At 43.3% G+C, this 16,537-nt stretch overlaps 1 protein-coding gene across 8 annotated transcripts in view; it reads left to right on the top strand.

Moving 5' to 3' along the window:
- The window catches only part of CCDC148 (coiled-coil domain containing 148), a 250,848-nt gene that overhangs the window by 100,698 nt on the left and 133,613 nt on the right, over positions 1 to 16,537 (top strand). The window contains exon 3 of one of the 8 annotated variants that reach the window (XM_056535047.1): positions 3,862 to 4,030. The exons of the other annotated variants lie outside the window; for them this stretch is intronic. The gene's annotated coding sequence lies outside the window, so the exon portion shown is untranslated. The remainder of the gene's footprint in view (positions 1 to 3,861; positions 4,031 to 16,537) is intronic. 8 annotated transcript variants of the gene reach the window in all.

Below are 16,537 nucleotides of genomic sequence, written 5' to 3'. Positions count from 1 at the left end.
CGGCCATGGTCCTAGTTTTGCTTTAATAAACTGCCATGGTTCGTCTTGTGGGATGTTCTCATTTGTCAGCGTTCTTACCTCTACCTTTTCACCTTATAAGAATCCTTTCTAATGAAGTAAAATGACTGGCACATAATCCCGCTAGAAATGTTCCTTTTGTGAAATCCAAAAGCTGATTTTCCACGTAAGTGTGGATCATTAAAAATGAATTTGACATGGTAAAATTAGGAAGGAAGATGAAAGGATTTCTGTACTATGCCCAGCGCTACTTAACATGAATTCCTGGGGAATATATTACAGCCTACGCCACCTTTTAATAAGGTCCACAAATGTTTAATGAATTATAAGGTTCAACATTATGGACTATACTATAAAATAGTATATATTATACTCAGATATAGCTGAAGGATTGTTATGTGTAGATTCAGGACTAGGAACGTACATGCCATCCTCACAACTTATTAAGTTTGGCTTCTAGTCAAAAATGAGTTTGTACAGAACTATCTTTATTACTATGTGAACGACTGGTGGAAAATGCAGCAGTTTTTTTTATAGAAACTGCTAGGACCAAAATAAGTTTCACAGAAGAGCGTGTTCCCCCCTTATTCTGTTCAGCTATTTCTTAGTTACTTTAAATTCTGGGAAAATGGGTGACAACCAGTGTTACTTCCATTATAGCTGGTAGAGGAATATGTCTTTCAGCTTTCTCAGACTATTGAAATTATCCCATTTAGGCCTCATGGGTGGCATTGCATGGTACTCTATTAAGAAACTGTGAAAAACATGCTACTATATATGATGCCGCCACATGGTTTCTTTATGAATCAGAGGAACACGGAGACCTGGTAAAGGCATAGAGATTTGTATGGGTGTGATAACACATATCTGTACAACAATGAAATGTAATATAGCTGTCGGCACGAGCTGTAAGGCAACATACTTTTTTCTTTCTACTACCACTGCATAACTAGACAGATTTTTCATTCAGCAGTGTCATCAGTAGAAGATTTGACAACCCCAATGAAATGTTCTGTTGCAGATTTTTTGGAGGTCACAATCTTAATCCATGTGTCCAGATTGGCACATGTTTCTATGAGCTATAAAGCAGCTTCCACTCTGGTGAACTTAAAGGGGTACCCGCCCCTAGGCAACTTATCCCCTATCCAAAGGATAGGGGACAAGATGTCTAATCGCGGGTGTCCCGCCGCTGGGGACCCCAGCGATCTCCCTGCTGCACCCGGTGTTCGTTTAGAGCGTCGGGTGCAGCGCCGGAGGCTCGTGACGTCACAGCCGCGCCCCCTCAATGCAAGTCTATGGGAGGGAGCGTGACGGCGTGATGACCGTGATGTCACGAGCCTCAGCCCCGCATCGCCAATTATTCGCTCCATGCACCGAATGTCTTCGGTGCCGCAGCCGAGATCGTGGGGGTCCCCTATCCTTTGAATAGGGGATAAGATGTCTAGGGGCGGAGTAACCCCTTTAAGCCTTCCATGTATTACATAGACACCCATTTACTTCAGCCATTGTGTAAGGCTGTGTTCACACTACCGTCAGAGCCTCTGTTCAGATTTGACAGAAAAAATAACGCATAATGCAGCACAATTCTTTCTAACAGAACACCACAATGAAATGTGATAGACCCCATTATAGGGCATTGGAGTCCATTACGCATTGTTTGATAGCTCTAATACTGCCATCATGGTTTCCGTTATAACAGAATCCATGATGGCAATGGTAACATAGACTGATCATCTTTTCCCTGGTGATAATAGCTGATAGTTGAGGTCTCCAGGACCCACAGCAAATAGCTGATAGCCTCATCCCTTTCTTTGGAAAGGACAAGTTTATTAGAGAAAATTGTACAATGTTGGGCCTCCTCTAGTATATATACAAGTTGACATACGGTTGGGATACATGGAGGCATACAGGTTCCAAAATGGAAACTGTGAAACGTTTGCCCACAGATGTTTCTGCTGTAGATCATGAAAATTCATAGGTTGCCAAAGCTGATGTCCTAGCTGGTCCTATAAATTCTCAATTGACAATAAATCTGGAAACTGGGCAGACAATGGAAGTCCTTTTTAGAACGTTCTGCCCTATTTTGAACACAATAGTATGGAGCCATTGAACATTTCCAATCTCTGAACTCGAAATGTTAGGCGGCCCCATAGAGCATGAATAGAGTAGTGGCCTTGCAGGTGGGGTATGCTCCGTTCATTCCAGGGAAAATGATGTCCCTGTTCTCGGGATCAGCAGGGGGCCCAGCCTTCTGATCTGCTTGTTATACCCTATACTATACGTAGGGGATAACAGCTAAAATGGGAATATCTCTTTGAATGCACTAACCTTATTAATGCAAGGTCTGAGGCACAGCTTGACTTGCTGCTAGATCATTTCGGCTTCTTTTCAAAAGTCCATAGTGGCAGACACAAAACTGGTTGCCCTAGATCTATCAGAACCATAGACAGCTCATATACTGATCCCACCTACTGGGTTGTAAAAAAAATGTTTTCTGCATTCCAGATACCGTTCCTTACTTTCTCTCCGTCACAATGCTTAGCTTCTGATCTTTTGAAGTATTACTAATCAGTTTAAATAACTACATTATCCAACACCTCCTTAAGAAAGTTCACACCTAAATGTAAAAATCCTGATCTTAACAAGGCCAGGTCATCAATGATGCTGTTAAAGCTCCTGTGTTGGACCTCTTTAACCTTCTACCAAAACTTTCTTTTACACCAGTATGTCTAAAGCTGTTGAAGAACTACAACTCCTAACATGCCAAAGGCTGTCTGGGTATGCCGAGAGTTGTAGTTTTTGCAACAGCTGGAGGCAAATCGGTGGAGAAATACTGTTCTTGGTGAAAAAAAGGAGACAACTGGTAGACATTTTGGAGGGAAGTCATTGCCTATGCAGGAAGTGTTCCATGAGTAACATTGCTGGACGTTACAGATAGTGAATGGACTTAGTTAAGATGTCCTCTTATGGTGATGTCACGGGTGTCACAAATAGACTGTAGTGGAGGGTGACAGTTTAACATAACAAGGGGCAGCAACTTTATACGCTGACATTTGGAACAAACAATTGCAAGACAGCTTTGGCTGCTGGACACAGGAACAGAGGTGTAGTGCATCTCCTTTATGACTCCAGTAGTTTGCTTGGGTGTAAAATCAGAAGTTTATGGTTACTGCCGTAGCAACACCTAACTGATAACGTTGGGGGGTAGGAGGGGGGGTAGTCATGACTAGTGAGTCCCCTGTAGGGCTCCAGTGTGTGTGTGTGGGGAAGTCACAGGAGAGTTGACATAGTAGCCACTGTCAGTGTCCTTGCCTGTCATGTACCTAGCACAGATGTCAATTTCATATATGGGGCATGGTCGTCCCAAGGGATGACGTCATTAGGGCAAAGTCAGTGACATTGCCTGACATATCAAAACGGGATGCTATTACAGATGTTGGTGAGTCCTGATGTCACAAGGGGTGTGGGCACTATAAATTATTAAATGGGACTTGCATATATATCAGACAGCTATAACAGCAATATGCCCCATGCCTGATGCTTTTGCCCCTTACTTTTTTATACTAGGACAAGTCTTTTTTTTTTTTTTAAGTACTGGATTGTCATATACCTTGTATGCTGATGCTAGCAATATACCTTTTTAAAATTATTTGGTTTTATACTCTATAGGTTTTTTTGCCTTGACTTTGTACCATGTTCCTTTTGATTCATACATGTTTGATATCTGGTGGGTTTGTTATTATGCATAGACTGCTGTGCGAGCTACCCATGTGCGTCAATAGGTTTATCGGGATATAAAAAAAAAATCTAATTTGTGTTAATTATTCTCATTCATTTGTTCAGATTGTGCGCCTGGCCACAGGTGGTGAGAAGTTGTCTCTCTGAAGGACTACCTGCACATCAGTTGCGAAGGGCAACACACAACTCAGCTCGTTATCCCAGTTTTAATTAAAGATTATGTAACTAATGATGCCTTAAATATATCTGGAAAATTGCCACAACTTGTGATTATGTAAGCAGCAACTTCTACTTTCTTAGAAACTTTTGAATTAATTTACATTTCAGATATTTGTTGTGACACTGGACTGTAGTATAAAGATGTCTCAATCACTAACCAAGCGCATTTTCAGTTATCATTGTTGTATGAATAGCTTTTCAAGTCCCATAAAATGCAATTATAATAGTAAATTGCAAACCTGACTTAAATTAGTGAATGCAGTAAAACAAGAGGTTTTAAATGAGAACTGTGAACTGAGAACTGTATGCTGCACTTGTGTAGACCTTTTTTAGTTGTTGTGGCATGCATGGGTTTCCATCTTGATTCCTATTTTCCCTCTGTTTCCTAAATTAGTTTAATCACTGCTCTTGCTTTGAGCCTTATCTAAAGGCATCAAGTGATAGATCGGTGACATAGATCCTCTCTCCTCACCACTCACACCTAAAAGTCTCAGATGATTCAGCTTAAAGGGTACTCCGCTCCTAGACATTTTATCCCCTAGGACATTATCCGTTTTAATCCGTTATAGTCCGTTATGAATAACGGATGCTATTTTGTGACGGAAGATAGTAACGGGAGAAATAGTGCATGCACTATTTCTTCCGTTCATTCTCCCATCACAAAATAACGTCCGTTATTCATAACAGACTATAACGGATTAAAACGGATAATTTAAAAATCCCATAGACTATAATGGGATTTTCTAACGGACGTATGGAATTTTCTAACGGCCGTTTAATGGCCGATTTTCAGGGTTTTCATAATGGAAGATCAAATGGATCTTTGAAACGGATGAATTTGATAGTGTGAAAGGAGCCTAAATCTTTCTCCTTTTCTCCCAGTCAGCTCTTGCACACAGGATAGCAGTGTCAGGCTCATAGAGAATTTTCACCCATATGTCCACCCATGCCCCTATTGCTAGTTCATCAGTCGCCATTCTTTGGACCATTCTTGGTAGGTACTATCTACTGCATACTAGAAACACCCCACAAGATCTACCATTTTGGAGTTGCTTTGACCCAGTTGTCTAGCCATCACGATTTGGCTTTTGTCAGATCCTTGGCCATTTTTCCTGCTTCCAACACATCAACTTTAAGAACTGACTGTTCACTTTCTGCCTAATATATTTCATGATTTGACAGCTGCCATTGTCTTGAAATAATCAATGTTATTAACGTCACCAGTTTGTCATGATCCTTGTATTTATGTGCAGTCTCTTCTTTCTAATGATGCATCCAATGCATGAGACAAGCACAAATACATGACTACTCATCACACACATACAGTGTCAGCACAGGACGATTGACTTAAGGAAAAGGGAAAAAAAAGGAAAACTAAAAGGAAAAGGAAACTAAACAAGGTGGGGTGGATTGCCCTACAATTCAGGTTGCTGATTGTCCAGACAAGTAGGACTGAAATTTGACTGGTTGAAGGAACCAACCCTTTCACTTTTCCATCTATTTTAAAACACCTATACACCCTTTAGACAACTTTTTGATATTGAGTACCCCCTCAAGAGGGGGTAATAAGCAAGTTTAAATCTTCACATGCATAGGAAAGAAAAGCACAGAGCACTGACCGGTCTGTAGCATCAGGAATCTTTATTAATTTCATCCAAGGATACATGTTCATCCAAGTTTAGATCTTTCCAAACTTTAGAGCTTTCCAAACTTTTCATATTGGTGACACCCTCTATAGACCTGCACAGATTTGTAACACACTCCTCCCTGTACTGCCAATTGCACATATCACCATGTGAGTTCTATGTTACCCTGGGGGAGGGACCAACAGTAAGGGATCTCTACAGTGCCACAAAGTAGACTACTTAGTTAACATGTGAAGTTTCAGTATCAGCATTACAAATGTGGCTGCTAACCTCCTGTGTCATTTCATCATCCACCTTCACCCCCCCCCCATGCCATTATGCCATATCATTCCCCTCCTTATCAACCTCCAGCTACGGAAAGGACAGGTGTAGGCTTGGTGGCTCCCACTGGCTGGCATCCTCCTGCTCCACTTCTCAGGCACATTGTGAGAGGCATTACTTCTCAAAAGTCCTGGCAGCACAGACTGTGGTCACTTAGTAACACTGACCAGTGGCCTCTGCTGTGGGCTGGGTCGATCCCGTAACATTCCTGAAGACTGGCACGCAACACATGTGTTGTGACACCCATATGTCAGTAAAATTAATATTATTGTGAACTATTCACAATGGGATTTTCACTCCAAATTAGGATTTTGCTAATTCAAAGTTCCCCCAAGGATTTCCAAGGAAACCCTAAGAATGGTTTCACATGAGCGTTATATGGACACATTAGCACTCTATGGCAATATTAGTTTGGCTCATTAGACTTGCAGACATGCCAGAATTTGTGCACGAATTACACCTTCCATAAACCGAAGTGTGAGAAATACAGCCAGGTATTTCAGATTCTGATTATACATTATAATATTTACCATTATTTGTATAGAAATTGGCGTTGATCATAGTATTCTCCGTATACTTAAATTTTCAAAAAACAGACTTGGTACCTTGTCCTTGTTATATGATCTTGTGCTATATAACCAGTCTCCAGCTTACAATAATATTTAAGTCAATAATCTTCTATTGATCCATAGTATCCTTCATGTAACACAGATTTCATCATCTGACAGCAGCTCTGGACACCAATAAATGTGAAAGTTTTACAGGCGTTCTGCAATCTTATTCTGTTCGAAAGCAAAACACTGGCCCTGATTTACTAAGAGTGTTGTGTAGTTTTCTTTATGGGTTTTAATTTCCTACAAGTATTTTTCCACGGTATTCACTAAGGTTTTCCTACATTTTGCACTTTTCCCTACATTTTGCTTTTTTTTTTACACATGCTCTGATCTGTAGGGTTTTCCTCAGCTCAAATCCACTACAATTTCTATGGAAACCTTAGTAAATATTGTCAGGATCCGGACTGGCTGGAGGTAGCAGGAGTTGGTGGTGGATCCGCTGTGCCAGAGAGGTGACGACGTGGGCCGTACCAGTGGAACGGAGTCTAAGGGGTTACTGGTATTCACCAGAGCCCGCCGCAAAGCGGGATGGTCTTGCTGTGGCAAGTAACCCCCAGGTCGTTCCACACAGTAGCGACTCAACCTCTCTGGCTACTGAGATAAGGCAAGGAACAAGAGGATCATGCAAGGCGTAGTCAGACGTAGCAAATGGTCGGGGCAGGCAGCAACGGTTCACAGGCGGTAGTCAGTAGCAACGGGTACGGCAACAGGCAGGGTAACACAGGAACAAGGAAACGCTTTCTCTCAGGCACAAGGCAACAAAGATCCGGCAGGAGGCTGTGGGAGGAGGTGGTACTTATAGGCCGTGCACAGGTGCAGGCCTAATTAAGTCAAAGCAGAAACCTTTAACCCTTAATTCACTGCTTTGGACCAGGCACCAATCACTGGTGCACTGGCCCTTTAAATTTAAGAGTCTCGGCACACGTGCGCCCTATGGAGCAGGGATGCGCATGCCGAGACCGCGTGACCGGAGCGCTGCCTGGAGACACACGCTGTGAGCGCACCGAGGCAAGCAGGGTGCCCGGAGCGCTCAGCGTAACAAATATATTGGGTTTTGGTGAAAATGTCAGGGACCCGCCCCCTTTCCTACGGCCATGCCCCTTTTCCCGGCACCATGCCCCTTTTTCGGGTTTTCTCAGTAAAATAGAGAGTCAGATTTTTTACAATTCTGGCGCACATTCTGGCGCAGACAGAATTTCTGGAACAATGCGCCAGAATATGGTGCACGACCCAACAAAACATGTCGGGTTTACAATAGTAAATCAGCGCCACTGTGTGCAAAGTTGAGCATCTAGAAAATGGAAGCACAAATAAATGGAATAATCATAAGCATGGCAGAAATATCTCACAATATGGCCTATTCATTAGCTGAGCAGCTTTAATCACACTTTATTACATATCACAGGAGGAATTGGCTGCAGTAAACAGACATTGAATGATGCCCATAAACTTTGTCCAGCTTATATCCTTCTCCCTTATGACTGCAGTCTCCACTGTTAACGCAGGATTAATGGAAGGAACTTAGAAAGAGGAATGAAGTTCATTAAAGTGTGTCAGGATAAATGGGGCTGCTGTAAAGTTGCTTTCTCTACTACAAAACAAACGGCCGTGTAAGGCTTCTTGTTGATGCTGGAGCACATACTGACAAATCCAGAACATTTTCTATATAATGCCAGTGTATGGAGGAGCTGCCCCCGAAGGCAGAGATTTCTTGGCATCCGTATTGGAATTTTATTTATACTTTGTCAAATTCCAGAACATAATTTTAGCTCATAAGTCAAATTTTCACTGTAGAATATTTTACCCAAAGGCTACCAAAAGGATATGAGCACAAATACTTATTTTTATAATGAAGAAGTAAAACCTGTTTTCATTGTTTTTCCATCATTGTTGAATTCTGTTGTATTTTTAATTTTTATAGTACAAATTACAGAAATAATTAAACCACACACATCACAAAATAATTAATATGTATTTCCCTACCCCACCCCTAATCCTTCCCTTCCCCAAAAGGATGGGGAAAAAAATTAAGAAAGGAAAATTAACAAGACCATTTTTCCCTGATTTTGTTCTGCCCAGGGCCGGACTGGCCATCGGGCACACTGGGCAATTGCCCAGTGGGCTGGGCCGTCCATGGACCGGGCTGTCCGCCTGCCCTGTACATTCATGAGCTGCCAACTCACTGCCCCAGGCTATTAGTGTAGGAGCTGGGCTGCTGAAGATACCTGTAGCTGCCAGACAGAGGCCCCTTCCCCAGATGGCGATGCCAGATGCGGCTGCCATTTAGATACGGCGGCCGGGTAATGACATGGGAGTCCCAGGGCCGGTGTCAGGACGTAGTGACGCCGGTCCTGTGAACGTCAATCACGGCCGCCGTCATGCACCCTCCCATAGACTTGCATTGAGGGGGCGGAGCGCAACATCACTCGAGGGTGGAGTCGTGACATCTCAATACTTCGGCCCTGTGGTTGTCACGCTACACACCCGGAGCCTCCAGCGCTGTGGAGAGCTCACAAAGGTGGGTGCACAGTGACAGATTGTGGGGGTCATCAGCAGCGGGACCCCCGCGATCATACATCTTATCCCCTATCCTTTGGATAGGGGATAAGATGTATTAGGGCCGGAGTACCCCTTTAAGTTTGGTGGGGCTCATATCCAACTACTGGGACCCATACTCTGATTCTGTATGTAGGAGAGGTGGCTGAGCATTTGCTTGGCCCATTTTGTTATGGAGACAGCCAAGCCAGCGACTAACAATGTCTTCATGTGCAGACGCGTGCCAATAGAGCTTCTTTGCATATTAGGTCATCCCAGAATCCCTAGTGAAGCCTGAATGGCCTATAATTCTCCACACCTCTTTATAATGCTTTCCTCAAGGAAAAGCATTACCCCTTTGGTCCCCTGACGATAGACGCCACAGCTCTACGCTCATGAGGGGCAATAACCCCAAAACAGCTGTCTACAGATGGGTATCCTTTCCTTCTGGTGAGAATTTTTTTAAGCCAATGACTGCAAGTTGGAGTGAAACACTGAAAAAGGTGGTGTGAGAGCAAATTTACATGTCCTTTTTTGTTAGGACTGTAAAGTGGTCGTCAGAGGTCCCCATTTTCCTTATTGATCTGGATAGAAGTGAGGATAGAGGTGAGCAGTGCATTTACCAGCCAAATAAATACTGACTGGGGGACATGTATCATTATTTGTGTATGGTAGAAGCATTTTACCCCTTTTCCCGAATTCTAAATTATGTGCAGAAGCGCTAAATTTATCAATCAAGTGCAATGAGCTTCATAAATTGCGGGTAAATATAGTAATCTCCTAAATCCACTCTTTGGAAAATAGAATCAAGATGGCTTATACTTGCGCAAAAAAAACAGCTCTTGCGGCAAAATTTTTGGTGTAAAAAAAAAGTAGGCAGTTAATAAATCCATGTGTACTATAGATGTCACTCCAAGGTACCCTGATTCAGCCACATCTGGAGGACATGCTCTACCAAAACGTGCGCAAAAAAATTGCGCAAAAAAAGGGCTTGCGCAAAATTTTTCGCAAAAAAATACACACAAAACAGGGGTAAAATCTTTGATACATGTCCCCCACTGAGCTGATTAAAGGGGTATTCCAGGCCAAAACTTTTTTTATATATATCAACTGGCTCCGGAAAGTTAAACAGATTTGTAAATTACTTCTATAAAAAAAATCTTAATCCTTCCAATAGTTATTAGCTTCTGAAGTTGAGTTGTTGTTTTCTGTCTAACTGCTCTCTGATGAGTCACGTCCCAGGAGCTGTGCAGTTCCTATGGGGATATTCTCCCATCATGCACAGCTCCCGGGACGTGACATCATCATTGAGCAGTTAGACAGAAAACTTCAGAAGCTAATAACTATTGGAAGGATTAAGATTTTTTTATAGAGGTAATTTACAAATCTGTTTAACTTTCCGGAGCCAGTTGATATATATAAAAAAAGGTTTTGCCTGGAATACCCCTTTAAACCTGAAAGACCTGCCATCCCTGCTGATCCATTACTGAGCCAGGGTAACCCCTTTTATATGTGACACTATACCTCTCAGTATGTCCTGGACAATGGAATGCTCAGAGATTTCACTAACTAATTCACTTGGGATTTTAGCAAAAAGATCCCTAGACTGTGTGGGTGCAGGGAGGTAAGTGATTAAAAACTTCTTAAAAGGGTACTCCAGTGAAATTTTTTTTAAATCAACTGGTGACAAAAATGACTTATATTTAAAAATCTTAATCCTTCCAGTACTTATCAGATGCTTTATGCTCAACAGGAAGTTATTTTCTTTCTGACCGCATTACTTTCTGCTGACACCTCTGTCCATGTCAGGAACTGTCCAGAGCAGGAGAGGTTTGCTATGGGGATTTTCTCCTGCTCTGGAAAGTTCCTGAAATGGACAGAGGAGTCAGCAGAGAGCACTGTGGTCAGACTGAAATGAACAACTTCCTCTGTAGTATACAGCAGCTGATAAGCACTGGAAGGATTTAGATTTTTTAATTAAAAGTAATTTACTCATCTGTATACATTTTTGGCACCAGTTGATTTAAAAAAAAAAAAAAAAACTATTGTTTTCCACTGGATTACCCCTTTAAGTCCCCACCATAAATTTAAGCCATCATCATTGTCATCATTAATACAGAACTAATGTTGCAGACTGACACAAGGTCTATCTGTCAAATTATGTCAATCCACTGGGTTGCAACAGATTTGACAAATTCCATGGGATACTTGCATTTGAACTCTGTTGCAGGGAATCCAAAGGTTGCTTCCCTCAGAATTTATTTATTAATTTTCTATTTAAAATATAAAATAATAAACAATGAAGATACAGGATACAACCTAAAAATCCCAAAAACTGTATTTTCAACAGGGACTCGATTAGTAGTGGCAGCATATTGTTGAGGGGATTACTGTTTTGTTTTTGTCTTGTTTTTTAAATCGAGTCTGCCTCTTTTTATTTACCTTTTTTATTCTGCCAAACAACCCCATTAAGGTAATCCTAAAGTAACCTTAAATAGGCACTGTCAGATACAAAAACTTTTTAGATGTTATATATCTTGGCAAAACATTAACAATAACCTTTCTAATATTCTATCTAAGAAATGATTTCCCTTTTATAGAAATCATGGCTTATAATATCATGGCTTTGTCCAAGCTGAAGCACAAGCATAGACAAAGTCCAGTACGTGAGGGTGGGCTAGTACTCCTCTGTGCTCTCTCCTGTCTGATAGCACTCCTCTGTGCTCTCTACTGTCTGGTAGTATTCCTCTGTGCTCTCTCCTGTCTGATAGTACTCCTCTGTGCTCTCTCCTGTCTGATAGTACTCCTCTGTGCTCTCTCCTGTCTGATAGGACTCCTCTGTGCTCTCTCCTGTCTGATAGGACTCCTCTGTGCTCTCTCCTGTCTGATAACACTCCTCTGTGCTCTCTCCTGTCTGATAGGACTCATCTGTGCTCTCTCCTGTCTGATAGCACTCCTCTGTGCTCTCTTCTGTCTGATAGGACTCATCTGTGCTCACTCCTGTCTGATAGGACTCCTCTGTGCTCTCTCCTGTCTGATAGCACTCCTCTGTGCTCTCTCCTGTCTGATAGCACTCCTCTGTGCTCTATCCTGTCTGATAGCACGCCTCTGTGGTCTCTCCTGTCTGATAGCATTCCTCTTTTCTCTCCTGTCCTGTCAGACAGTACTAGCCCACCCTCACTTACTGGACTTTGTCCATGCCTGCGCCTTAGCTTAGACAAAGCCGTGATTGCTATAAAAAGGAAATAACATTTTCTTATGAAGTATAATAGAAAGGTTAATGTTTTGCCAAGATGTACAACATATAAAAGGTTTTTGAATTAGACAGTGCCCATTTAAACTAAAGTTGGCCAAACCTGCCGGCTGTCTATAGAGTATGGTGGCCTCCTAATTCTCCAACAGATGATGTAGGTGGAGAGAAGAGTTAAGCATGTTGGATTTTAACCACTCAATTTTAATATTCTGGAAAAAATAAGATGGTGCCAGATTTGTATGGCTGCAGCTTACCCCTCCCCCATGCCAAACGTTCATGAGTATGGACAGATTAGGAAAGATAGCTATTGACTGATCAAACGTTCAGCTAACAGTTTGACTAGGTTTACACTACGGAATTTCTAGACGGACAAAATCTGGCCGGAGATTCTGAGTGCACTAGGCCTGCATGGACATGTCTGCGACACAGATTCCGTCTAAAGAATTAGCTGGATCATTGGTGGTGGAATTTTCTCAGCCGAATATTTGCCTCAAAAAATCTGTAGTGTGCACTGTGCAGCTGAATCAGATTACCCACAGTGGGATCCTGCTACATCAGAATTTCTAAGTGGAATTCTGCTTTGAAATTCCAATTAGAATTCTGTAATGTGAACCTAGCCTCAAAATTTTAGGCTACCCAAACGGGAGAAGGACTCTTCAGATTCTGGTGACCAGGACTTGGTGTTACTGTTTTTCTTGTTAAGAGCAACAAATGGCGCAACCAACGAGGAAAAGTGTGGTATGAACTGTCTATAATAATTGGTAAATGCAAGAAAACGGTGTATAGCCCGCAGGCCAGAAGGGCATGGCCAGTTTACTACCGAAGATAACTTGTCAGGATCCATCTGGAGACCTTGACTGGAGACATTGTAACCAAGGAATGGAAGACTCGTCTTCTCAAAGAGGCTTTTCTCAAGTTTGGCATAAAGATGGTTCTTCTGTAGGCGATGTAAACCTGGCGCACATGAGTGCAGTGTATGTCCAGGTTGGGTGAGAAGATCAAGACCACAACACAGGTTTAAAGGAGGTCCCAGAAAATGTCATTAACGAATTCCTGGAAGACAGCCGGAGCGTTACAAAGTCCAAACGGCATCACTAAATACTCAAAATGCCCATCACGAGTATTGAAAGCTGTCTTCTATTCGTCCCCTTGCCGGATTCTGATTTAATTATATGCTCCTCGCAGATCCAATTTTGTGAAGAGCTTGGCACCCCACAGACGGTCAAAGAGTTCTGAGATCAAGGGTAAGGGGTATCGATTCTTGATGGTTATTTTGTTAAAGGGATATTCCAGGATTTTTTTTATTTGACTATGCTGCAGGGGCTGTAAAGTTAGTGTAGTTCATAATATAGTGTCTGTACCTGTGTGTGATGGTTTTCTCACAATTCTTCTGTGATTTTCACTCCTATTTATATTTTTATCAGCATACAAAATCACTGTTGTCTCAGATTTTTCCCAGCTTGCAATGCGGCCGAGACCTGACTCACTAGTCAGCTCATGACAGGGAGCCTGTCTGCTTCAGTGGGTGGAGAGATCGCTTGGTGGGAGAGGGATCAATCTGCAACTAATGCAACAGCTGTAGGCACCCTGATTGAAAACCACAGGTCTTTTGATGGATGCAGCTCATTTATGTTTCAATGGGTGGGGTGTCTGATGTGTGGGAGAGAGGAAATTGGAATTGTGGGACTTGTAATAAAAAAAAGAAAAGTCAAACAGGAAATACTAGTTCACAAAAAGCTAGCCACAGTGTTATGGTAAAGACAAGCGCCGATCCTTTCTTAGCATGTCCATTACTGTCTGCCAGGTACGTACTAAAATCACCTTATGGTGGATAACCCCTTTAAGTCCTCGGTAATCTATGCATGGGCGAAGCCACCCATCCTTCTTTTTCACAAAGAAAAATCCGGCTCCAGCAGGAGAGGAGGGCATTTTCGACTGAAACCCTTCTGGAGATTCTCCTTGATATACTCCGTCATAGTTTGCGTTTCTTGTGCCGACAGGGGGTAAATTCTTCCCCGCGGGTGCGAAGTGCCAGGCAGAAGGTCAATTGGACAGTCATATGGCCGATGAGTAGTTAGACTCTCAGCTTGCATTTCTCAAAAGACGTCAGCAAAGTCTTGGTATGGAAGAGGCAGGCCAGACAGAGAAGGAGGAGGAATGGAACGCTTAAGTTGTAGAGACGTCAGACAGCGAGTGACAGTCAGGTCCCCAGTGGGATACCACTCTGGAATGCCAATCAAGAATCGGGGTGTGAAGTTGCAGCCAAGGCAGTCCAAGAAGAACTGCAGAGGAACAATGGGGTAGTAAATAAAACTTGATCCTCTCCTTGTGCAAGGCACCCACTTGTAACAACAGAGGATCAGTGAGGAATTGCATTGCGTAATTCAGACACTCCCCGTTGATGGGAGAGATATACAAAGGCTTGACGAGCTGGGTAACTGGGAGATGGTACTTGTGAACCAGAGAGGCATTAATAAAACTTCCTGCAGAGCCCAAGTCCACAAAGGCAGAAGCAAGAAACGAGACTCCTGAAGAGGTGGTCAGTTGAACCGGCATGGATAGCCGAGGAGAGGATGTATTCACACCTAGAGATGCTTCTCCCACATGCCCTAGGGGCGTGCATTCCTGGACGCTGGGGACGAAGAGGGCAATTGCTACGGAAGTGCACTGCACTGGCACAGTATAGGCACAAATTCTCTTCACGACGACGTGACCTCTCCTGCGGGGTCAGATGAGTACGATCCACCTGCATAGGTTCTTTGGCTGTAGATAAAGAGGAGGAAGTGGCAGCCGCTGAAACACCAGAGCCAGACAGGGAAGATGATGTGAACGGACTGGTTCGCGTTCTTGGCAGAGTTCCTCTCAGCAAAACAAACATCTATAGGGGTAGCCAGAAGAGTAAGCTTACTAAGGGAAGAAGGCGGATCCCGGGCTGCTAAAGCATCCTTGACCTGGCTGGAGAGACCTTTTTTGAAGGTAACACACAGGGCTCAAAGACAAAATAAATGTTCAGTACAGCTCACCTTAGCCAGCTTCTGTGCACGGATCCGCACTCAGCAAAGTGCTAGTGTTCAGCAGAGAAAACAAAGGATGGTCCGGCACCAAATGAATATTTGCAGCTTTATTTTCCGTATCAAAAATAGATCACTGAGGAAGAGCGCACATGCGCTTGAAAAACGCGTGTGACTCGGGGGAGGGAGTCGGTTTTACTGTGTGATGTTTGTCTATTTTTGATACGGAAAATAAAGCTGCAAATATTCATCTGGTGCCGGACCATCCTTTGTTTTCTCTGCTGAACAGACAGGGCTGCATCATTTCAGTCTAGCTTAGAGGCCAGGGTATGAAATTGGACCTCGTACTCGCCAACAGAAATATCCCCTACCTAGAGATTCAGAAGAGCGGTAAGGAAGGCTTGCAGACTAGTAGTCACTGGATCACTTCTGTCCCAGAGAGGAGTGGCCCAGGCCAGAGCCTTGCCCAAAAGAACACTGACCATGAAAGCAACTTTGGCACGCTCAGATGAGAACTGATCGGCCATCAGCTCTACATGCATAGAGCACTGAGTAACGAATCCACTGCATAATTTGGGATCTTCTTCATACTTCATAGGCAAGGATAAACGAAGCTTGGGTGCGGAAGAAAGTGCTGGCACCGGAGGAGCCACTGGAGCTGGTTGTAGCAGCTGCTGCTGTTGCTGTTGTTGCTGCCGGATGGAAAGAAGCTGTTGCATCATAGCAGACAACTGATTCAGCTTTTGCGACTATTGAGCCACAATAGTGGAAAGATCCTTAACATCAGGCAGAGGCACCTCAGCGGGATCCAGGGCCGGATCTTTCTGTAACGACTGGAGATGTGGATCCGCTGTACCTTGTGTGAATGATGGCTTGAGCCATACCAGGGAGCGGAGTCTAAGGAGCTGCTGGTTTTCACCAGAGCCTGTCACAAAGCGGGATGGACTTGCTACCCCTGATATGACTTTTCCACTAAGGCAGCCGAGCTGATGTGTGGCACAGAGAGGATGAGACTAACTCATAGTCTGTGACAGGCAGAAGGTCAGGGCAGGCGGCACAACAACAAGGTCAGAATACTTAGCAAGGAGGTCAGTGGCAGGTGGCAAGGAAGCGTGGTCAGGGAACAAGGCAGGCAAAAGACAAGACACAATTCAGGTAACTCTTTCTCTGAGTCCCAAGGCC

This window comes from Hyla sarda, chromosome 8, assembly GCF_029499605.1.
Source record: "Hyla sarda isolate aHylSar1 chromosome 8, aHylSar1.hap1, whole genome shotgun sequence".
Taxonomy (NCBI): domain Eukaryota; kingdom Metazoa; phylum Chordata; class Amphibia; order Anura; family Hylidae; genus Hyla; species Hyla sarda.
The sequence above is the reverse complement of the archived record's forward strand: the minus strand, read 5'-3'. Positions and strand labels throughout refer to the sequence as shown.